The sequence below is a fragment of the Protopterus annectens genome, chromosome 11.part0, assembly GCF_019279795.1.
Source record: "Protopterus annectens isolate FY-2018-M chromosome 11.part0, PAN1.0, whole genome shotgun sequence".
Lineage (NCBI taxonomy): Eukaryota > Metazoa > Chordata > Ceratodontiformes > Protopteridae > Protopterus > Protopterus annectens.
The window spans coordinates 833,068,775-833,094,762 of NC_056745.1; the positions used below are offsets into that span (position 1 = coordinate 833,068,775).

Consider the following 25,988-nt stretch of genomic DNA (forward strand, 5'->3'; position numbering starts at 1 on the left):
ATTTGCCAACCTTCCTCCCTAACCCTTAGAATAAAGGGGAAAGGATCCTGCACTCTTTGGACATGCACAGACAGCTCAGGCTCTACCTTGATAAGACTAAGCCTTTCAGAAAATCTGACCAGCTGCTAGTCAGCTTTGCTACAGGGGCAGAGGTCAAGGCCATTTCTAAACAAACCATTTCCAAATGGATAGCACACTGCATTCATTTCTGCTACAAGCAACATGGAAAACCAACCCCTCAGGGGGCCAAAACACATTCCACTAGGGCTACTTCTACCTCTACAGCATTTCTCAGGGGAGTCCCTACCAGGGACATTCTGGAAGCTGCAGCCTGGAGTTCTGTACACACCTTCATCAAGCATTACCACTTACCTATCTTTTCCAAGTCCAGGGCAGGATGTGCTACAGCAGTCTTGTAGGGCCTACTAGCCAGCCCAACTGTTCTTGACTGCCTCCACCCTTCCTCAGCTTTGGGAATCCACCCATGTGTGATGACTGCAACAGTGAAACTTGAAGAACATAGTACAGTTGTGTATACTTACCATAAATGTAGATGTTCGAGTGTATTCACTGTTGCTGTCCTAGTTTCCCTCCCTCCAGCCCCCTGGTTATCTCTATCTTTTTATCTCTCCTCTGTATGGCTATTCCTAATGGTATTGGTATTTACTTTTTACTGGTGGTGGTTTCTGCACCATATACTAGCTCCTTATTTGGGGGGCTCCTGACATTTGGGGCAAGAAAAACTGATGTATTGGCGTTGGCTGCCTGTTTTTATACACCTGACGACCTGACTTCATGGAAGAAGCGACAGCATCTGACGCAGAAATACTAAGACTCTGGTATTCGGGCCGACTGAGGGCTACCTGGAGGCAGATAACCCGAGTGTGATGACTGCAACAGTGAATACATTCGAACATCTACATTTATGGTAAATGTACACAACTGTACTTTTTGGCCTGCCTGAGGTTTAGCACTGATGAAGCTGATTTTGTGTATGCTATGGTTTTGTTCAAGGCACATTTAATTTTAAAACAGTTGAAGCTGAAACAAATTCTCTGCTGGGACATGCAAGGATATTTTCTTACAGAATCCTTGCAGTGGAACATGTAAAAAGGTAGCACAGGGAATATGAGCATCACTTTGATTTAATATGACGGGTAGCTGGCAGAGCTACTCACTGTAAATACTACTACAGATATATTCTTTAGTAAACAACAGCACTAATATCTCCTGTTCAGAGTATAGAAGCAGTAGATAACCATAAGGTTTAAAATATATGAGACAAACTGCAAAAGTACGCTATACCTAGATGCTGGTATTCTGAAACTGAAAAGTAGAACTCTGATGCCTTGAGATATGCTGGTACTGCAAGCTATCTGAGCTTGCCAATGAATTTGTCTTAGTAGTGGTGTACAGTAGTTAGAATGGATGTATATTCAAAGCATTCAGAGTAAGTAAGCCATCTGAAAAGAGCTCTTGACTGTTTTTCCTTTGACACTGTGTGTATCTGGTCACCTAACATCCAGTCTGATAGAGGATTATGATGATGGAAAATTATTTTAATCCCCCAAAGTGCTATAGACATCTCATTTGCTTATGACATAGAAGAGACAAGACAGAAAAACAAGAGACAGAGGTAGGACTTTTTTATTTTATTTTATTTCAGTTTTCTTTTCCAGGAAAGTCTCACTGGGCTGTCAAAAAAAGTATGAACATACCACTGTAGCATTGTTTGTACTGCTGGGCAGTTTTGGGGTTGGTAGAAGATATTTGAACTATTTTTAGTTGAGAGAGTTTTGAATAGTTAATCCCTCTGATCTTAAACACTTAGTTAATTCCAATTCTACTGTCTCTGATAAGGATGGGAAGATTATTAATACATATGGGAAAAAGAGTATGCTTCTGCAACTTTGATTTTCAGACTTTTGAATTGTCATGCTTGCATGTTAAGGTTTGTTATGACTAATTGTAAAAGTATGAGTGATACTTTATCTGTAGTTTCTTCTTTTGAGAAAAAAACTCTTCTTTAAATAATTTATGTTTTTCTGTTGTCAAGCCACTACTCATTGTTTGCAGTGCATGTATGACTCTCTTGATATTTCTTCAAGGACTATGGCCGCAGATGCTGCTTTGAGGAGGTTTGTGTAGCTGCATTTTCAGACCCTCCCAGATGATGTTAAAAATTAGATTTTAAATTATTGTTTGGACAGAGATTTAGTTTTTAACCCTTCTGCTGCAGAGGTGAGAAAACAATGTGATGAAATGGGTAAGCTGATATAGGGAATCTGTAAAACTTTTCATCCCTCCTTTTCCAAGTTTTCTGAGGGATACTATAACTCCGGTAAGAAACAAAATAAACAGTCTCAATAAAAAGCAGGTAAAATTATTTTAAGAAGAAATAGTACCGGGGCTGTAAAAAGCATTTTGGAGACTTACAAAACCAAGGACAGTCCAATAAGTTAGAATTACTTTTTAAGAGGCTTTGTTCCCCTTCATACCTTGACAGTCACTTTTTTCTTCAAGAAAGTCTGAATCTCCAGTTTTCTCTTTGGAAGCAGATAGTTACAGACAAATGGCTTGTAAAGATCATTCATCAAGGATTCAGATGGCAGTGGAAAGAAATTCCTTTTTTCCAGGGGCTAATTCCTCATCCTACAGACAAGACTCTTGTTTCCTCCTGCATGCTGTCCCAGGAAAACCAAATTGTCCCTTCTCAGGTGGGAAGGGGGTTTTATTTAAGGATTTTTTTTAGCACAGAAGAAATAAGATGCTTGGGAAACCAGTTCTGGAGCTTTCTTTCCTAAACCTGATTGTAATAGTGCCCAAATTCAAAATTATGTTATTTTACAACCCGTTACCTATTCTTTCTCATTGAAGTTTCCTTGTAACATTAGATTTAAAAGATGTTTATCATCACATTCCTAGTCATGAAGACTTCAGGTGTTTCTTACAGCTTTGTGGGTCTGATCGCATTATCAGTTCTCTGCCTTACCCTTTGACTATCCACTGCACCAAGAGTGTTCATAAAGTGTCCAGTAATAGTTCATTGCAGGCTGCAGGATATCCAAATTTTTCCGTATTTGCTTGACCTGCTTATATTTGCAGAGTCTTTTTTCAAAGTGTCAGGAGTCTCTCCCTGTGTGAGAGATCTCTTACACAAGCTGGGATTTCAAGGGAATATTCAAAAGTCTTTCTTGATTCCTTCTCACAGAATTGTGTTTCTGGGATGTCAGCTAAGCACCACAGTTCAAAAAGCTTTTCTTCTGCAGAAAAAAAATGTATATCTAGATCTATTGCTGGGGTCTTCCACTCAGACCTTCATTATTGTGAGGAAATACCTCAGGATTTTGGTAAGAATCCACATGTGAAAGATGCAGTGGTATCCGAAGGCTGTTTAGTCCCAGCACCAAGACCCCCTATCTTTACTGATCCCATTGATGGGTTTTGTCAGAAGGGAAATCACTTGGTAGGGACAACAGATATCCCTACATCAAGGTCACCCCTTCTTCCTCTCTGTTCCAAAGCAGTAAGTCACCACAGATGTCTCGGACTTTGCTTGAGGAGCAATTACTGGAGGAGTTAAAGTGCAAGGTTTCCAGGACACTAAGGGGAGATGCAAGCACATAAATATAAAATAGATATTTGCCCTGATCAAGGCACTCAACTCTCTGAATCATCTTTGGTCCTTGGAACCTCTTCAAGTTGTTATAGACAATACCGCAGCTGTGTAGTACATCAACAAGCAAGGGGGAAACAGGTTTTATCCCCTCTGCAAACTAGTCATGTTAGCTTGGGATATAGCTTCACAGCACAGTCAAAGTTTGTAGTCATCCTACATTCTGTCAGAGTAAAACTGTGTGGCAGACAAGCTGAGCAGGACAAAGGCATAACTTTATAAATGAAAACTAGATCTAGGGGTCTTCCAAGATTTGATCCATCTCTTAAAAGTTCCTCAAGTAGACCTGTTTGCCTCCTCTCTGATCAATCAGCTGTCAAGATTGTGCTCCAGAACTCCATGAAAGAAGGCCTGGAAGACAAATGCCTTTTCTTTTGCTCGGACAGGAATGTTTCTGTATGCTTTTCCACTATCTCTACTAATATCTAGGGTACTTCTGATGATTTAGAAGGAATCCTCTAAGATCATTGTGGTGACTTCTTTCTGTTCCAGGCAACCGTGGTTCTCCCTTCTTTTGGAAGAGGCCAAGAGCATTTACCACAAGCTTCCTCACAGACTGGATTTACTCACATACGAACAGGGGTGTCTGATGCATCCCAGCACCAATCAACTTCAATTGAGTGCCAGGAAGATCAGACTCTAATTCCCATTAGGCCTTTGTTTACTGAGAATGTGCAGCAGGTACTAATTGAGGAAAGAAAGCCTGCTACTAGAAAATCTTATATTAGCAAATGGAAAAAATTTTCTAGTTGGTACCAGCAACCTAACCGGCACCCATTCAGTGCTAGTTGTACGTTGTTCTCTGGTTTTATAACATTTGTGTGAGTTACTATCCTATGGCCTTTCTTACTCCTCTATCAAGGTTAATTTATTAGCCATTTCAGCATATCTGCCCATGGAGCCTTCTTTTTCAAGCATCCTTGTGTCAAAATGTTTTTGAAAAGGGTTTTGGATAAGAGGCTTCCATGAAATCCGCAGGCCCCTCCTTGGGATCTAAACTTTGTTACAGAAGCTAACACTTGCTCCATCTGAACCAGGTAACCTCGCTGACTTGAGGTTCTTAACATGGAAATCAGTTTTACTCATTGCTCTAACCTCTGCATAAAGGTTACTGAAGTTGCAAACTGTTATGGTGAGTCAACCTTTTCTTATTTTCCAGAGGTATAAGGTTTCTTTTATTCCTAAAGTGGTATCTGAGTTTATTTTAAGCCAAACTATCCATTTCCCTGTTTTCTTTCCTGAACCCCAAAATGAGGGAGAAAGGATATTCCATACTTTGGATGTCCACAGACATATCAGGTAGTATCTTGATAGAGCTAAATCTTTCAGATCTTTAGATCAGTTTTTCATTCCTTGTGAAGGTAAAAAGAAGGGTCAACCTGTATCAAAACAAACTATTTCCAGATGTTTGTCTAAAGATGTATGTATAGTCATCACAACAAAATTATTCCAGGCAGGGACAAGGCCCAAGCTGCCAGAGCCTTGGCTTCATCTGTGGCTTTTTGGAAAGAGTTGGATTGTAGAAGTATTCTAGAATCTGCAACTTGATCCTATGTTCATATTTTTACAAAGCATTATAAGCTTGATGCCTTCTCTAGGTCTAGGTCAAACTTTGCAAGGACCATTCTCCAGGGGCTCCTAGACTCTTGTCTTTCTCCTCCCAAGTATAGTTAGTGTAATCTACCCACATAGCTAAGGCTACTACATCAGTGATCAATATGATTAATGTAGTATGGCTGTGTAAGTAAAGTTACCATAAGAGTAGACGATCAAATATTACTTCTACAGTAGCCACCCCATCCATCCCTCCATGCCCCTTGTTTTGTATGTCTTTTATGCCAGCGTGTGGTATTTTATTTTTCTTGCATTGTCTTTGTGAGTGCTTTATCCTCCCTCTTCTGTTGACATGAAAGTTCTGAATGGTTTGGTGTTCAAACCTGACATTTTAACCAGCTCAACTTGAACTGCCAAACAGTTTGGGCATGTGAATCATGCCGTGAAGCTTTGGAAGCTGGCAAGCTGTTATTTGCTTGGCAGGATATAAGGAGCAGTGATCATTTGAACATCTACTGTTATGGTAAGTTTACTTGCACAACTATACTTTCTTCTCTACCTTGAGCATTACTGACAGTAACACTTTTTTATATGTAGTCAAGGCATGTGGCTTCAACATTATGCCAACAACAAAACGTAAAACCAGATTCCTTGATAAATGTAGATAAAAACGGTAATAAAAACACCAAACTTTTATTGTAACAAATTCAGTAAATGCTTTCTTGTCCCAACACTGAGACTTCAACATTATCTTTTTTTGTCTCACAGTTAAGCAGATCTACTTCAACAAACACATTCACATTAGATTCATTTGTTCTGGCAATCACCCCCTAAATCAAATGCCAGAGCTGTGCTGAGCAGATTATGTATGGAACATCCACCACATAAACACAGAACTTATACATTTGTGCCCCTTCCGTTCAGATATGGCTAGAAACCTATCAATGCACTTCAGTTTGCCTGCAGGTCTACGTTTTTCCATTTCTGGTTCATGCAACTTCAGATGCTTTTGATGCATCTGTAAATAGCGCATGATACTACTGTAACATCAGCCCCTGTATTATTCTCAGAGCTTAATGGGGTTCTGTGAATCAGGAACTTGACTTTCAAGTCAGCTTCAGCGTTTGGCATAGCAGTCACTTAAACCAGAAAATACTTTCTTAACATTTTCTCAGTTTTATTTTCAGTAATTACTTATTTTGCCAACGTAGTTTTACAAATGACAGAAAAATGTCTTATCCTGTTGCATTTATTACACCTTTTGCCATTTGCAACACATAACGCTGACTCAGCGTTAAAGCAGTTGTAGTTCAGTCATTTGCTAAGCTTGCATCCAGTCTGCCACTCAAACACATTTATTTTGGCCAGTACTGTGCTTTTTACAGAATTTATATTTGTTTTTGCATTTTAATATACACACACACATTTGCTCTATTCATATTAGCATTTTGCCTCTTTACCAATTCAGTCTTGCTTCTCAGTCTGTATTACATTTTCCAAAGTTAAATTTACTTCTAGCTGTAACTTATGAAACACTTCATTATCAATCAGCCCAAAATTCCTTTAAACACACCCTGATCAGTCATTACTGCACCATAACAACCATGGAGAATATAATTGAATTAAGCTGGGGATTTGGGAGATGCTAGGACCCCCAAAAGTGATGTTCTGAAGTACATTTTAGAGATTTTTCCCAATCTGATCCCATAATGGCCTGAACAAAAATAATAAAGAAAGAAAGAAATTCAGTTTTATTTTTACTTTCAAGGAATGAATAAGTTGTGCTCAAGATTTAATGTACAAAACTGTCAAAGTAATGGCTTCTTATAAACTGAGAAGACAAATTCTTGTGAGGATGAATGTCATTGTGTGAATAATGCTTCCCCAATCAAGTTACTCATCTTCTGTGTTTATTTTTCTGTTAGAGTGGGTTGAAAGTGAAAAACAAATGGTCACACTCGTATTTCAATTTGTTGCTGTCATAGTATGTGCAGCATGCCTCCTCACCTCATCCCAAAAAGACAGACAAAAACTATATGTACTCATCTAGTGTTAGACTGGGTCAAGAGTGAAAACAAGTGACCATAGTAATATATTTCAGTTTTGTTGTAAGACACATATACATTTTATGTCTCCTTACTTTGACCCCAAAAGACACCTACGTGTATTCATGTCTGATGTTAGATGGTGAAGAAAGTGAAAAAATAGTGAACAGCGTAATATATTTAAACTTGTAGACAGTACTCTGCACCTACAGAAGCTGCAGCGACTTTCTGTGCTTACTTCTCAGGTTTGATTATGAAGACAGTAAAAGAAATAATGACCACACTTTCTTCAACCCTATACAAGGTGCAAGATTTGATTGTCTCAGCTTCCATTGTCTAACTGTCTGACTCTGAGCAAGTCACTTAACCAGACAATGCTCCTGGGCTGACTTTGAAAAAGTTCCATGGAGATCAGTGCTATACCCTGGAAACAAATACAAATAAGTAAATAAATACAAGCTGTAACATCCTTCTGTGCACAGGTCTGAGCAGGGACAACTTTAGATTATATGTGGGCTAGGGCAAAGTTTGAGGATGGTGTACTGTCTACTGAGCTTGTGTCAAAAAATCCCTTATACAGCCAGGAGTCTGTAGACCACCAACTCTTTGGAAGCTCTAATGGTCTAGCTGTTATGTGAAGGATTTTATAATAACATAGGAAAATACTAGCAAATGTTTTTTGGGGACCTTAAGGTGCCTAGCCATTTACACCTTTAAACAGACCCTTTTCAAGCACTTAATAATGCTCATCTCCCAAACTGAGCAAGGCTATACATGATAAGTCTGGTGTAAGTTTGTGTCCACCTATCCAGTCATTATGACTAGCCTTAAAGGTAGCCAAGCAGTTCTTTGTTTGACCTGTAGTAATAACGTATTCCATGGTTAGGAATGCATTGAGTTAGGAATTATGTCTCCAGTGAGTCTTGTTTATTCGTTGGTAAAGATTTAGGTCCTTAGTGCAGGTGTTTATAGAGCTGCTGGTTTTGTAAAGAAATAGCATATCAAATAGGACCTGGTCAAATAGGACTCAAAAAGCAAGACACAGTTAACCTCACAGTAGCTTGTAGGCTATTTAATATAATGAGAGTCATGCTATTGTATTAGGGTAGTTGAAATATTTAAGACCTTTAATTTTCTTGGTTAGAAATTTTTGAGGTCTTTCCAATTAAATGGTAGGTATGGACTTGTATATACCAAAGAAGCCACTGTATTCACTGATAGGTCTGATAAGGGAAGAGTATAGTGGTATGATAATTTATTTTCGTTTTGAAGAGTTTCCCTTGAAAACATCTGAGCCAGATAGAAGGACTTCCTGACTATGGTAGAAACATGATGATCAAGTGATAGAGAGTTATCCACATAAGTACCTAGGTTTCTTATGAATCTGTCTGAAGAGGAGTGCCATTTATGACATATAAGGAGGGAAGAACTTTTCTGCCAAATGCTACTGTGCTGCAGTTTTTGTTGTTTAATTTGAGACTCTTTCTGATAGACCATATATTTGCATATTCCAGCCCTTGCTGAAGCTGTTTTGTATCAGTGGATGAGCAAATTACACTGCTGCATTTGCAATCTTCAGCAAACTTGGTCAACTACACTTTGGTTGTCTGCAAAATAAATGTCAAAAAGGGAGGGCCTACAACTGATCCCTGTAGCATCCCATTAGTTACAGTTTTACATTCAGAAAAAGAACCAGCAACTTTCACAACTTGGGATCTATTAGACTGCCAATTTGCAATCCAATGAACAATGCAGGGATTTACATTATGCCTTATTTTTGAAAGATAAGTACTTCTTAAATGTCCGTTTTTATTACTTCTGGTGAGAAGAGTTATGTATGTACCCAATAATGTGCGTCACCACAGTTAATCCTGCCGGTATTATTTTTTTACATTCCCACCCATACTGACCCTTACTAGCTAGGTCTGTCAGAAGATTTGCACACACACACACACACACACACACACACACACACACACACACACACACACACACACACACACAAAAACACCCCAGCACACACATATATACACACACACTACACAAAAACACCCAAGCACACACATGCACACACACACACACACACACACACACACACACACACACACACACTGTACACTTGCCTACAAGAATGCCAGTTCACCTACAGTATGTTTTTGGGATACTAGAGGAAACTAGAGCACATGGATAAAAGTCACACAGAGACAGAGAGGATATGAAACTCCATAAAGAATCACAGCCAAGTCTGCAATGCGAAAACCAAGCTTTATGAGATGGCAAAGCTACTTGATGCATCACTGTACCAGTGACCAGTTGCTGTTAGAGACTTCCTGCCCTGCCCACCAAAGAAGTAATGGCCAACTTATTACACTTAGATACACTGCACCATCCCCCTCCACATACATACATCATAGAAATTAGCATTTTTGCACTAATTTCAGCAAACGTGATTCATTGTGTATTACTCCTGCCAAGCTGGATCAGTAAATGATGAACCGTGATGAAGCAACAGGAAAGGCAAGTCAGTTTTATCCAAGGACTTTCTCTGCACCCATCAGTTACAACTATTTTATTGACTGTATACATCACAGTTGTCTGACTGTGATTTTAAAAATGGCCACTTTCTTCATACAAATGCACACTAGTCCTGCAAAACCAGATTAATGTCTGATGTTAAGTTGTCATTCTTGCCTTCATTCTTGCTGGATGGGTTCGGCTCCGACTCGGCCTATACTATAGCTCGAGAGCTATTTTTACCGGCTCGAGGCAGCCCTATATCCCACAATACCATGCGCTAACTCCCCAGATCTCGTTTGCCGCTTCTCTACGAGGTTGTCTTTTTTTACCGGCTCAGGTCAGTAAGGAGATTTACTTAATTAAACTTGTTATTTCAGGTAGTTTTTTCCAGTAGTTACCATTGTCTAGGTCCCTACTAATTACCTTATTCTTGAATCCCCTTTTTTTTTGTAGCCCTTCTTCCCTTCTTTAGTTAATTTTTTATCTTGGGCCTACGGGCTTTACCTCAGTTTCCCCACCCCTTACTATCTGTGTGTGTGGGTTTAGTCAGTTCCCTTAATTATTTTTATATTTAATTTTAAATCGAGTGTGTGTGTGTGGACTGACTGTGTTTTTTGTACTGTGGTCAGGACTATGTCCAAAGACACTAAGGTCTCGGGATTCAAGAAGTGTGACTCGTGCTGTCAGAAAATGTCTCTGACAGACGGTCACACTTCTTGTGTCTATTGCTTGGGGCCTTTACACCTGCAGGACTCTTGTTCCGTTTGTCACGGATTTAGTTCAAGAGTCCTGCAGGAAAGGCGTAACAAGTTTATTCTAAGGGGCTTGTTAAAGCCTGATGACTCCCCGTCCAAGTCTGGTTCGGGGAAGTCATCATAAACCGCCAAACCCTCGGCTCCAGCTTCTGAGTCAAGGGCTGGCGTTATCGAGATGGCTCCGACCTCAGTTCCGGCTGGCTCCGAGGCGAGCAAAGTGGTTTCTGGTCCGAAACCATCATCGGAGCCGACCCCAGCGAGCAAGCGCTCTAGGTCCCCTTCTCTAGAGTCCGTTAGATCGGCTCCGAGGTCCCATCTCTTATCGGAGCAGAGTCATAGGACTCATTCATCGAGGTCATCCAGGCTTTCTGACCATGACATTGAGAGGGTGGTCAGTAGACTCATAAAATCTCAGGCACTGGCCCAAATGCTCCAGAGCCCATCTCACCAGACTGTGGCTCCTTCGATACAACTATCTATTCCTCCTCCGACTCATCTCTCGAGCTCGGAGCCGGAGTTTCTCGGAACCGTGACCTTGCCTACGTCGGAGCCGATACTTCCTCCTTTGGCTCCGGTGTCGTCGGCTCCGACCTCTTCATTGGTTCCGTCCGTGGAGAGGTCCGGGCGCCGGGACTCCATTGTTGGCTCCGAGGGGGCGAGTGGCATCGGACCCTTGTCCGACCCGCTCTCCCTCTCGGAGCTTCGCTCTGGTTAGTTCGGCCCCGACATCATTCTCGGAGCCTTCTCTGTCGGCTCCGGGGGCGGTTCCGGTCTCTTCGGAGCCGGTGCTACCTTTGGTGTCTGATAGGGGAGCCTTCGAGGTGATGAGGAGTGTGCTGGACCCAGTGTCCACTCCAAGGTTAAGTTCTGCGGCTCCTCCCTCCATAATGCCTGTTACGGTCTCTGGCCATTCTCTTGCACCTGTCAGCAGAGATCCAAAGTGTGGGGTACCCACCTTGGGTGTCTCCTCCTCTTCTGAGGGCTCCCCTGAAGTTTTAGAGGAACCCCCTAGGAAAAGAAAGTGCAAGAGGAAGCACATAGACTCCCCCGAGTCTGTCACGTCGGACACCGACTTGGATGAGTCGGAAGGTTCCCCCAGATCCCCCTCTGAGGATGTCTCCTTTTCAGACATCCTGGAAATCCTAAGACAGAGGGGAAATTGGTCCACTCTCAAACCTTCCGAGGACGAGTCAGTTTACCTTGACGCTTTTGGATCTCACCCTTCCATCTCCTGGGTGTCTCCCCCTTTCGACCCACTAATGGAGGTAGTGGCTAGAAAGGCGTGGGCAGCTCCTGATTCAATGGAACCTACCCCTAGGAGGCCTTCTAAATTTATTTCTGCACCAGATGATAAATCCTTTCTCACCAAAGGTGTTTCAGTTGATGCTATGATGGAAGCAGCAGCCACTAAGAAGGAATTGGCTGATCCTTCTGTATCTGTTCATCCTCCTAACAAAGAGTCCAGGACCATGGACAGGTACGGCAAGCGGACCTTTGCTTCAGCGACCTTTTCTGTGCGATCGCTGAACTATTTATGTCATTTCACCCGCCTTCAGAGAGACTTGCTCAAAGAGCTGGGTGAAACGGTACAGGATCCTTCTGCTGTGGGGTTTAAGGACAAAATAAACTCTCAGCTGGCTACCCTGAACTCCATTGTTAACTCCTCCATGCAGCTAATTTCTTATGCAGCCGATGGAGCGAGTAGGGCCGCTGGCACAGGCGTTGCGTTGAGACGTCACGCTTGGATGCGACTCTGTAACTTTGCCGATCCCTTCAAGGCGTCCTTCACTAACACCCCCTTTGACGGTTCGGAATTGTTCGAACCTCAGGTGAAGAATACCCTCACCAGATGCGAGCAAGATGGTAAAACTCTCTCTGCCATGGGAGTCTGTTTTTCCACGTCTTCTAGACCTTATCCTAAGGGACAGAAGGGGGGAAAGATGTGGTTCCGCAAACCCCAGGGAGTCGCACCTGCCGCACGTGGTGAATTTCCCCCTAGAGGCAGAGGGGGAAATAACAACAGACGCCGCCCCAGGGGCAGAGGGGGTCCTCAAAACCAGGGTTCTAGGGAATCTTTTCCTGACCAATCCTTTCAGCATCCCTGAGAAGCTGCCCGACTGTCCGCCTTCGGAGGCAGTCGGGGGAAGATTATCTCTGTACCCGGAAGCCTGGCAATCCCTCTCCCAAGACACATGGGTACAGAAGATCATATCAGAGGGTTACAAAATCCCCTTTACCATCCCCCCGGTACAACTGCCAAAACCCCTACCAGACGTACCACCCGCGCAAAGGGGTCAGGCTCAGCTAGAAATAGAAAAGCTGTTAGCAAAAAGAGTCATCCAGGCAGTCCCAGCAGATCAGCTAGGATCCGGAATTTACTCCAGGTTCTTTTTGGTACCAAAAAAGACAGGAGATTGGAGACCTATTTTGGATCTGAGCAGGTTAAACAAATCTGTGCTAAAGACAAAATTTCGGATGGTAACACTGCAGTCCATTCTACCCTTTTTGGGCAGAGACAACTGGATGTGCTCGTTAGACCTCCAGGACGCGTACTACCACATAAAGATACACAGACGCTCCAGGAGGTTTCTCTGCTTCCGGCTTGGAGTCAGTCATTTTTAATTCAGAGCCCTGCCCTTTGGTCTCACCACAGCCCCCCGGGTGTTCACCAAATGTTTGGCAGTGGTCACGGCTCACCTGAGACAGAAAGGATTCCAGGTGTTTCCATACTTAGACGACTGGCTCATTTCCACTACCACCAAACAGGATCTCATAATGGCCAGGGATTACACTATTCAGCTTTGCAACAGTCTGGGTATTTCTATAAATTTTGCAAAGTCCTCCTTGTCACCCTGTCAATGTATAAACTTTATAGGCGCCGTATTAAACACCACAGAAATTTCTGCAACACTACCACCCCAGAGAGTGACAGACATAAGATGGAATATTCAGCCCCTCTTTCAGCCCAACAAAGTCCAGTTCAACCGAGTATTGAAAGTGTTGGGCCTCATGGCGGCGGCGATTCTTCTACTCCCATTAGCCCGCTTCCACATGAGGCTCCTTCAGTGGATGCTCTTTTCTCAGTGGTCCTTCCAACAGCTACCAATGACCCACAACATTTGGATAACCCCATCTTGCAAGAGACACCTCTCATGGTGGATGGTTTCCCCTCAGCTTTTTCAGGGCAGACCCTTTGTTCTCCCCCCTCCAGTTGCCACTGTCACAACGGATGCCTCCCTGATCGGGTGGGGGGGCATTATCAGGGCAGGACGGTCCAGGGCACTTGGCAACAGTCAGAATGCCACCTGCACATAAATGTCCTGGAGATGAGGGTGGTGCTTTTGACGTTGCAAGCCCTTCAGAGCTCTCTTCCCACAGGAACTATAGCAATTCAAACGGACAGTATGTCTGTGGTGTGGTACATAAACAAGCAGGGCGGAACAAAGTCCTATCCCCTCTATCGAGAAGCACTCAGACTTTGGCAATGGGCGATTTCATCTCAACGGTTTCTGATAGCAACGCACATCCCCGGGAAGTCCAACGTCATAGCGGACAGATTGAGCAGAACTATCCTCATGCCTCACGAGTGGTCTCTAAATCAAGCGGTAGCAGACGGAATCTTTCGGAAGTGGGGCCAGCCTTGCTGCGACCTTTTCGCAACTCCCCAAAACAGCAAGTGCCCTGACTTCTTCACACTTTTTCCTCTGCCAGGCCAACCCCTCAGAGACGCTCTTGTTCACATTTGGCCCCGGGGTCTTCTTTATGCTTTTCCTCCTTTTCCATTGATCCCGCAATTAATTCAGAAAGCAATCGCATTGAGATCCAAAATGATCCTCATTGCCCCTTTTTGGCCTCAACAAGTTTGGTTCCCGTTCCTGCACAAATACCTACTGGAACAACCTTGGCATCTGGAACCCCTTCTGGATCTATTGACCCACCTCACGGGCAAGCTGCATCAGTCTCTACTTTCCATCAACCTCACAGCTTGGTTGCTCCACTTCCAGCCATAGCCAGGCTTCCCCTCATCTCTTCTTCTGTTCGTGATATCATTCTGGCCTCCCATAAGTCCAATACTAGGAAGACTTATGCTAGTAAATGAAAGCATTTTTCACACTGGGCACAAACTAGGTCCTTAGATCCTTTCCATGCACCCATTCATGAGGTTCTGGACTTTCTGGCGGAGCTTTTTCATTCTGGGTCATCATCGGCCACTATCAGAGTGCAATTAGCGGCCATTGCTAATTTTCATGTTGGACTTTCAGAAGCAAATATTATGTCCCACAAACTCTGTAAAGCTTTTCTCAAGGGCATCTTTTTGCTCAGACCTCCAGTAAAAGATCCTCCTCCACAATGGGATTTGAATTTAGTTCTAACCTCACTAATTCTGCCCCCTTTTGAACCTGCAGCTTCTTGTTCCCTCAAACTTCTTTCTTGGAAAACGCTATTTTTAGTAGCTATAACATCTGCCAGAAGGGTCTCGGAACTTCAAGCCTTGTCTGTCCGTCCTCCTTATTTGGTTTTTCATAAAGACAGGGTAACTCTCAGGACAAACCCTTCCTTCCTTCCAAAAGTGTTATCGGAAGCAAACCTAAATCACTCTATTGATTTACCTGTCTTTTTCCCAGACTATACCAACAGGGCTGAACAAAAATTACATTCCTTAGATGTTCATCGCCAATTACGGTATTACCTAGATAGGAAAAAACAATTCAGAAAGTCCGACCAGCTTTTTCTCTCTTATGCGGCAGGCAAGAAAGGGCTTCCGGTTTCGAAAGTTACTCTTTCCAGATGGCTGACATCTATTATTACCTTGGTCTATGAGTTGAGGCACAGGCAACTTCCCTCTAGGCCTAAGGCTCATTCAACCAGAGCTCTATCAACTTCAACGGCGTTTCAAGCAAGGTTACCACTAGATGCCATTTGCGCAGCAGCTACATGGGCTTCCAAACATACTTTTATTGCTCATTACAAGCTTGACTTAGCCTCCAGAAATAGAGCTGATTTTGGATGTTCATCGTGCATACAGCTGCAGTCATTACAGATGGGTTCTCCTGCCATCAGGCGGGTCCTCGGTCGGCCGAATTCCAAAGTCTAGGTCTGGCGTCGGTTGTTGTCGCCCTCTTCCCTGACGTCAGTGCGACAGGGGTATAAAAGAACCAGCCGACGCCATTTTCTTCAGTCTTTTTTGCCGCGCGGTGCCCGAAGCAGAAGCAGTTCGCAAGTGCCGGTCGGCCAGCTCCTGAAATTACGAAAATTTGGAAACCGAAGTCTTCTTTAAAGCTAAGTACCCCGTTGGGGAAACTTTTCTTGCCTCAGTCCGATGTCAGACAAAGTTAACAATTGTATTTCTTGTGGGAAGCAAATACCACATAAGGATTTCCATTCCCTCTGTATACCTTGTTTAGGCCCAGACCACGATGTCTTGGGCTGTCGCTTTTGTGCTACTTTCAGTAAACGCACTATTAAGCGTCGGGCGGAGTTCGCCCAGCACTTTTTTGGGAAAGCTTTTAACTATATAATGTCATCGGAGACTCCGACTCCTGTTTTGTCCAAAAAACGCAAGGACAAGGACCGACACGCGAGATCCGCGCCCTCCACCGACACCACGCCAAAACCGACTACACATGGTCCGGTTCTCAGCGAGGCGCCTACGCAGCCCCTGACTACCGACGACGCTTCTCTGGCGGTGTCCTCTGTAACCGAGGCCGCAGGTTCCTCGGCCCACACCCTGACTACAGCTACCGAAGCCACTGTTAGTGTTGAGCCTCATAATGTGGACAGGTCTACCTCCACCCATGGTGTCTTCAGACCTTCCTCTTCCTTTTCCATCAAGGCCTTTACTAAGTCTAAATCAGCCATGCACTCCAAGAGACCTGTTGCACAGGGCCCATCTCCAGGCCCCATGCCTAAAAAGCAGATGCTTAAAATGGCTGAGGATTTAATTATTCTTATCAGGGGTTCCCAACCCCCACCAGACAAGAGACCCAGAGTGGAGGAGGAATCACCCTCTTCGGATCAGGGCTCCATTATTTCAGAGCATTCTGATGAGGAGGAACATTCTTACTCCCCTTTTGAAGATTCCGATGCAGAGGAGTCCATTCCTTCTGTATCCCCCCCAGAGGATTTCTCATTCGGGGAAACCTTGCATACCTTGAGGGAACACTTCCACTGGGAAGGCCAAGATTATTCAGATTCCAAGAAAAGGCTTAGGGAATTTCTTTTGCTACCTCAGCACAGACCTCTGGCGATACCTCCTGTCTTGGACATAGTTGATGATGTTTACTCGGAGGCCTGCCTTAATCCGGATTCCCTGCCTCCAGCCCCAGTCAAGCCTGATAGGTACTACAGAGTTCCTAACTCACACCAATTTCTTTACAAGAGCCATACTGCTGACCCAGAAACCATTTCTCAGGGCCCCAAGGGAATGAAGGCCTCTACTGCTAAGAATCCATTACCTTCCGAGAGAGATTCTAGATCCTTAGAAAGGTGGGGAAAAAAAGTATATACCTCGGCTACCCTGGCCATGAGGGCCTTAAACTGTCAGTTCCATATGCTTAAATATCAACAGTTTCTGTTATCACAATTGAAAAATAAAATGTCACAACCTAAGCAACCAGATTTGATGGAGTTGCAGGATATGATGCATAGTGCAGAACAAGTGGGTAAGCACACCATACAATGTGGTTATGATGCTCTAGAGGCCTCAAGTAGAGCTGCTGTTACAGGATCAGTCATACGTAGACATGCCTGGCTTAGGGAACAAACCTTGCCTGATCATGTCAAAGCTAAATTACTAGATGCTCCTCTACAAAATGATGTATTATTTGGTGCTAATGCTGAGGAGGTACTAAGGAAAATGGAAAAAAAAGCTAAATCTATGCAAACTGTTAAAGATTTTCTACAGGTACAACCACCACGTTTTAGTAGAAATTGGCCTTCAAAAAATTGGTCCTTTCCAGCCACGGACAGGCCCCAAAGAGGTAGATACAGGCGCCCAAGGGGCAGAGGACAATCTCAAGGATCGTATAGAGGCAGACAATGGCAAACTCCAACACCAAGAGGTGGCGAAGATAGTTCACAGCAATACAGGAAACAAACCCAATGACTTTCCCCTTTGCATGCCAAGCAAGGCTCAAATGGCAGCACCCTTAGGAGGAAAGCTGACATTATTTTCAAAAAATTGGCATATTGTCACAAAAGACAAATGGATCCTGGACATTATAAACAGAGGCTACAGATTTCATTTTCACACCCTTCCAAAAATGAGAGGCATGCCGAACCTGCCACACAATCAAAGGGCAGAGGCTCAAATACAAATTTCAAAGCTCATGGGCATGAAAGCTATTCAAGAGGTACCTACTCACGAACAAGGTCAAGGATTTTATTCCAGACTATTCCTGGTACCAAGGAAGGGAACAGATTGGAGACTCATTTTGGACTTATCCATCCTAAACACATTTCTACTCGTACCAAAATTCAAGATGCTCACTTTACAGCAGCTTCTTCCCATGCTGGGCAAGGAGTCTTGGCTGGTAACATTGGACCTCAAGGAGGCATACCTGCATGTCCCAATCAGACAAAGCTGCAGAAGATACCTCAGATTTCTTGCAGGTTCAATCCACTGTCAATTCTCTGCATTGCCCTTTGGCTTATCTACTGCGCCCAGAGTATTCATGAAATGCCTGGCATCAGTAATTGCCTACTGCAGACTTCAAGGGATACAAATATGCCCTTATTTGGATGACTGCCTGATCCAAGCGGACAGCAAACACATACTTCTGGAACATCTGGCTTATGTAACAAGGTTATTGAATTCTCTGGGATACACAGTCAACAAAGAGAAATCCAGGCTAACGCCATCTCAGAAAATAATTTTCCTGGGTGCCAACTTGGACACAAACACCCAGATGGCCTATCTTACGCCAGAAAAACAGGGGCAACTAACTCAATACTTCAAGACACTAGCAAATTGTACCAGGCTAACTTCAAGGAAAATCCTGCAGGCTCTGGGATTCATGGCATCTTGCATTCTACTAATCCCATGTGCAAAGTTGCATATGAGGAAACTTCAATGGTACCTAAAAAACCTATGGTCTCAACACAGCCACAGTTTGGAAACAATAATACCACTAATTCCATGTTTGCAAAAGGAATTTCTATGGTGGGCTCAAGCATGCCAGACAAACACAGGTCTACCATTCTGCAAGCCTCAAGCAAATCAAGTCATCACAACAGACGCCTCAGACTACGCCTGGGGGCACACATGACAGACCGGTGCATTCAGGGCAAATGGTCTCAAAAGGAAAAGCACCTTCACATCAATCAAAAGGAGATGCTAGCAGTGATAAATGCTATTATAGCTTTCAAAGACCTTCTGCATCCAGGTCAACTATTGATAAGAACAGACAACACCACAGTAATGTGCTACATAAACAAACAAGGAGGAACACATTCATACCCCCTTTGCAGGCTGGCCATGTCACTTTGGAACATGGCTCTGGAGTTGCAAATCGAACTTCAAGCACAGTACTTGCCAGGCATGGAAAACACGCTGGCAGACAATCTAAGCAGAAATATGACAGATCCACATGAATGGAAGTTGCATCCTCAAGTTTTTACAGAGATAATCCAAGCGTGGGGAAGGCCAGACATAGATCTCTTTGCCTCCCACAAAAATCATCAATTATCAAAATTCTGCTCAAGGACATTTCATCCAAAGGCCTGGAGAGTGGACGCCCTTTCTTTCAGTTGGACAGCACTGACAGTTTACGCCTTCCCACCTCTTCCTCTACTGCCCAAGGTGCTTTTGAAAGCAAGAGCAGACAGACCAAAGATGATACTGATTGCTCCAGACTGGTCAAGACAACACTGGTACCCACTCCTGAGGAGCCTGACACATTCTCCTCCATGGACCCTACCTCTAATGCCTCTTCTTCTGACTCAGCACAGCTACAAAACTCTTCACAGTCAGCTGAAAACACTCAATCTGGCCGCATGGAAGATTCCTTAACATCACAACAGACCCTACTCTCCAAGGAGGTGCAGGATGTCATTTTGGAGGCCAGAAGGCCGTCTACTAGAAAAGCTTACTCCACCAAATGGAAACGGTTTTGCGCTTGGAATGAGAAAAAGGGCCAGGATCCTGGAAAACTGAATTTGCCTCAAATATTACAGTATCTAGCTGAGCTGCTAAGCAGTGGACTTTCATTCTCCTCCATCAAAATCCATGCCTCAGCCATTTCTGCAGAATACAACACTGATCCACCTTTATTCTCTCACCCACTCTAAAGACAGTTCCTCATAGGGGCTAAGAATATAAGACCTCCAAGGAAACAACCAATCCCTGCTTGGGATCTTAATTACATTCTAGAAAAATTAACCTTGCCTCCTTTTGAGCCAGCTGCCTCAACAGCTTTGCAATATTTGTCCTGGAAAACAGCTTTCCTTCTGGCTATTACCTCAGCTCGTAGGGTCTCGGAGCTACAAGCCCTCATGGCTGTGCAGCCCTTTATCATCTTCCATCAGGACAGGGTTTCCCTATGAACCAACCCGTCATTTATGCCTAAGGTGATATCCAGGGTAGCTTTAAATCAGGCCATACTCTTACCTACCTTTTACCCTAACCCTCAAAACAAAGGGGAAAGGCTGCTACATTCCTTAGACATCCATAGACAGCTGCGTTACTATTTGGACAGAACAAAGTCTTTCAGAAAATCAGAACAACTCTTTGTGTCCTATGCTGTAGGAGCTCAAGGGAAGCCAATTTCCAAACAGACAATTTCAAAATGGATAGGCCACTGCATACGTTTTTGTTACTCTTTTCATGGTAAATCTGTACCTGCAGGCATCAGATCCCACTCCACAAGGGCCACAGCTACCTCTGCAGCCTTCCTCAGAGGAGTTCCTACCAAAGATATTTTGGAGGCAGCCACTTGGAGTTCTGTGCATACCTTCACTAAACACTACCACCTACCTTTGTACTCCAAAACTAGAGCAGGCTTTGCCACTGCAGTGTTGCAGGGCATTCTGGCTTCTCCCAGTTCCAACTAGTGCCTACCAAGTGCCTACCACCCTGTGCGTAGCTTTGGGATTCTACCCATCTGTAATGACTGCAGCTGTATGCACGATGAACATAGTACAGTTTTGTACCTACCATAAATGTAGATGTTCGAGTGCTAATACAGCTGCAGTCCAGGTTTCCCTCCCTCCTTCCCATCTTGGGACAGGCTTAGTGGCTAACACCTCCTCATACAACCTGATTGGGTTATTCTTTTATGGTGTATTTTCTTGCAACTACTGTTTTTTGATTATATTGCATTGCATTATTATATATAAAATTATGTATTGCCTTCCTTCTGGGGGCACCTGACATCTGGGGCAAGAAAGACTGAAGAAAATGGCGTCGGCTGGTTCTTTTATACCCCTGTCGCACTGACGTCAGGGAAGAGGGCGACGACAACCGACGCCAGACCTAGACTTTGGAATTCGGCCGACCGAGGACCCGCCTGACGGCAGGAGAACCCATCTGTAATGACTGCAGCTGTATTAGCACTCGAACATCTACATTTATGGTAGGTACAAAACTGTACTTTCCACTGTACTCAGGAGTCTGTTTCATTGAGCCATCCAAGACCAAGATGCTAGGGACGCTGTCCCATCCAGCAAGAATGAAGGCGAGAATGACAACTTAACATTAAGAAGTTATGTCTTACCATAACGTTCCATGTTAGTTGTCTTCTTCTCGCCTTCTTTCTTGCGTCCCTCCCTCCTGCCCCCTAGCCTGGACAGACTCGAGTTTCTGGGTCCTTCCTTTTTGGAGATACAATATCTTGCGTCTTTTCCTGGTATTCTTAGTGTTACTAGCAGGTAATCTTTCTAGTAAAAGAAGGTTATAATATTATTATCATAATATTATTGGTTATACTATCTCTTAGCTTCCAAACGAGATCTGGGGAGTTAGCGCATGGTATTGTGGGATATAGGGCTGCCTTGAGCCGGTAAAAATAGCTCTCGAGCTATAGTATAGGCCGAGTCGGAGCCGAGGATCGGCTCCGAACCCATCCAGCAAGAAAGAAGGCGAGAAGAAGACAACTAACATGGAACGTTATGGTAAGACATAACTTCTTATTATGGAGTCATGACAGTAGAGTTAGTCATTTTAACCTATAGGCAGCTCCCATACCCAGCAGTTATATCTACTTTATTGTTGACTGCAAACACCTCAGCTATCTGACTGTGGTACAAATTATGTCCATAGTAATGTATTTCAATTAAAGTATTAATTAATTCATTAAAGTATTCTACCTTATTTTATACAAATGTACACTAGTCCTGCAAAGCCAAATTAATGACTATTTAACTTAATCAAACAACAGCAGGGTCAGCTACTTCATCCAAAAAAAGCATCCCATGCCCATGAAATACAGCCACTTTGGTGACTGTGTACATCTTAGATATCTGATTGTTTTAAAAAGTAATGGCCACAGCAATATTTTCAGATTTGTTTCAAACAATAGTAGCAAAACATTAATGTGTTTTAGTTTTATATTAAACAAAAAAGAGCAGAAGCAACACCGTAAACACAATCCACTAGACGGAAACCGATCGTCTAATGTTTTAAAGTAAAGCGAGTGAACAGGACTCGAACAGGGTTGATGGAAAATTTATTGTTTTAAAGACTACACTTTTTGATAACTCATACAAACAATCTGGTTAAGCGCTTTCATCTGCCTATGCAGACTTCAGAACAAATCATTCTTGTAACATTATTTAATTTAAAAACTTTTTGGCGCCAAAGCACTCATTGATTCCACATTTAAAGTAATAGTGTATCTATTTAAAAAATCTCTCCGTACTTAATAACATTGTTATTTAAAAATATGTTACGATGTATTCATTAAAATTCATTACATTAAACAAAAACATTGATTTAATGTACAGTAATATATTAATGAAAAGTGAATACATAAAAAATGCGACTGATCTAATAATGTTTACATGCCATTGCATATGTCTCATTGCTGCATAATGACAGCATAATATATCAGCATTTTGATTTAAGATGTTTGTATTTTAAAATACGGTGTTTGTATTTAAAATAAAATAAAATAAATCAGATTATATATTATTTTAATAAATACTTATAAGATATTACATAAACATTTTACCTTGTGGGGGCAACCACAAAGCGCTTTTAGGGAAAAGGGAGAGTTTATGGCAAATTTTGACAGATGCCACTAGGGAGTCAGGGATTAATGATTATGTCACCATAAAACCTTTTCTGCAATAATGCGGTGGTGGTGCTGTGGTAGCGTTGTCGCCTCACAGTTAGATGTTGCCCGTTCGATTCTCAGTGTGTCTTCTGTGTGGCGACATGCGTGAACGGGCATTCCTTCGTTGAAGGTTGTGCGTTAGGCCCGGCAAGCCAGTACGTAAAACTCTACTGCCAATCATTAGTGGACCAGAGTTCCGCTGTGGTGATCCCCTAACCGGGAAAAGCTGAAAGACACAAACAAATTGTAAAGGGATGGTTCTTTACATAAAGGTTCTTTATATAAAGGTCAATTATTTTTCAATTGTTTTTACATTTTCACCAAAGTGTTAATCTAACTAGTTTTATATGTATATTATATACGTTTATTTATGTAATATCTTTTAAAGCTCCTGGTAATGATGGAATCATTCCTGAAATGTATAAAATAATGCCTAAAGTTGCATTAAATTTACTACACAAAGTTTTTTCAATCTCTCAGAATAACATCATTAGCCCATCCTCTTGGAAATATACCCTCATGTCTGCTATACTAAAACCTAATAAGGATCTTTCTAAATGTTCCTCATGTAGACCAGACTCTCTATTAAATGTTGATTACAAAATGTTCATGTCCATTTATGCAGATAGACTGAATATCTTCCATCCTTGGTGCCTTGGTGGATGAAGATCAGACAGGCTTTATTGTAAATAGAAATGCATATGATAACATAAAAAGAATTACAACACTGACTGATTCTGCTAAACATTTTTAAAAAATTAACATTAATAAGGCTTGATATAAATTGTGCTTTTGATTCTGTTAATTGGGATTATCTGTTCTTACTAACTGAATAATTAAATTTCTCTAGTAACTTCATTGACCTTATCTCACATATTTACAAAGTAAGTCAAGCTTACATAAAAATAGGCACTAATATCTCACAAAATATACAAATTTTCAAAGGGACCTAACAAGGTTGTCCTCTGTCCCCTTTACTCTTTACTTTAATAATGGAACCATGGGCCAATTTAGTAAGGATGGAATGAGATGTTGAGGGTTTTAACTTAAGTCCTAATGTGACTCCTAAAATACAGTTTTTCACTGATGATATTCTTATTACCTTGAATGGAAGTAATGCTTCCATTGCTGCTATTTTTAGAATTATGGAAAAATTTCAAAGGAAAATCAGGTTTCATTTTTATAACAATAAAACAAAAATACTCCCCATTTATCCTAATAATTATAAACTAGATAAGTTTGTCAAATATTTAGCACAATCAGAGCAAATAACATACCTGGGAATAATGCTAACTAAACACATTAAAGATATAATGCATCTTAATTACAATCAAAGTTTAGATACTGTAAAAAATCATATAAGTAAATGGAATAAACTCCCCTTTACAATGGAAGAGAGATCTCCAATTACCAAAATGATAATACTTCCAAAATATTATATATTATACAATCATTATCATTACTTCCTCCTAAATCAATAATAAATAATTTAAATTCATTGAGCTTAAAGTTTTTATGGCTCTCAAACAAACCTAGATTGGCATTAGCTTATCACCTGAGAGATTGGTCTAGTGGGACAATAGGTCTACCAGTCTTGGAATTATATTGAATTTCATCTGTAATTAAATACATATTTCTGTTAAAAGATGCAGATTATACAGCTAAATGCAAAAACATTTTAGAGATGTTATCTTTTGATTCATATACTACAAATACTCATAAATTATCAACAGTAAATAATTCATTTATATGGTTGTTAAGAGTTTTTCACTACATATATCCCTCAAACATATAAATCTAATTGTGTCACTTCTTTTAAATAATTTTAGAAATGTTATTTATAAACTCCCAGCATATAAGGCCTGTTTTTCCCTTCTCTCTCCTATTGCCCTCACATAGGGAATTATAACCTCTTCTGACCTTACAAAAATGATGCTATTTAAAGATAAGAATTTACTGTATTGGTTCCAGATAATGGCAAATGATGAAGTGAAATCTGCAGATTATCTAACAGATAAAATACAAGCCTGGAGACAGTTTATTCTAAATAAACTTGACCTAATGTCACCCATTAATAAAACAATCTATACCTAAATTATTAAACTATTTAACTGTGTCCACACAACATAAATTTCCTATTAAAGGCAAACTCACAAATATATAAAATAATTAGAAAATAAACAAAATTTTGTCTTGAGAGTTGAATTATTGACCATTAAAACAATATCCTTTAGAAAAACTCTTTTATATCATATGTGGAATAAGTTAAAAGTTCTATTAGATAAAGAGTTTGTTTACTCATGAAATCACCATTGTAAATTAAGGTTTATATAGTATCTAATTGTGGACATCTTTGTAAATACTTTAGTCGTGTTTTGTTTAGTTTTTTTTTCTTCTGTCTTTAAGTTGAATGTCTGTAAACATTCTATGTAACTGTTTGGTTATATTTGAAAATCGGTAAATCTGTTAAAAAAAAAAAAAAGAAACAGCAAAAATACCAGCAGTTGTGATTAACACATGGAATCCTCTGGATGTAGAAACAAGAAAATTAAGAGACAGAGAAGAGAGAGAGAGATAATCAAAGATAAACAAGTAATGCTAGTATGAGAATATTGGAAACTTTGGATTTGATGAAGTTCTGTTTTTACCAAAGATAAGAAAAGTCATTGTCTGAGTTTACAAGGTGTGTTTCTGTGTTACAGTAAATCAATGTTATCCGTAGTCATAGTGGAAGGCTTGTGTCACCTTTGATCGGATCTATATCAGTTTATTGAACAACTGCATTATCAAAATCCATTTGTTCGAAATAACATGGTTGATGATGCATTTAATTGACAAACTGACATATACCTACCAAAAACACAAATAATGTTTTTGAAGGGGCAAGCCCCTCTGAACCTCTATACCCGCTGCTAATTATTTATACCAACTCTGAAATTGCACTGCAGTGGGGAAAATGGCAAATCTCCAATACCCACAGTACTGTGATCTCAGAATGGTTCAGCTATCCAGACTGTCAACCATATGGTCTCGACCATATGGGTTTCAATAATGTGGTCCTGCGACGAAGTGACATAGACCTTTTTGATTGTATAAATATTTAATGCTTAACAGTTTTAAATACACTGGATTATGTTAAAGAGGCATTGGATTTATGGCTTAAAATGTG

At 41.6% G+C, this 25,988-nt stretch overlaps 1 protein-coding gene across 6 annotated transcripts in view; it reads left to right on the top strand.

Moving 5' to 3' along the window:
• The window catches only part of DENND2A (DENN domain containing 2A), a 2,268,767-nt gene that overhangs the window by 814,569 nt on the left and 1,428,210 nt on the right, over positions 1-25,988 (top strand). The gene's annotated exons all lie outside the window — the stretch shown is intronic.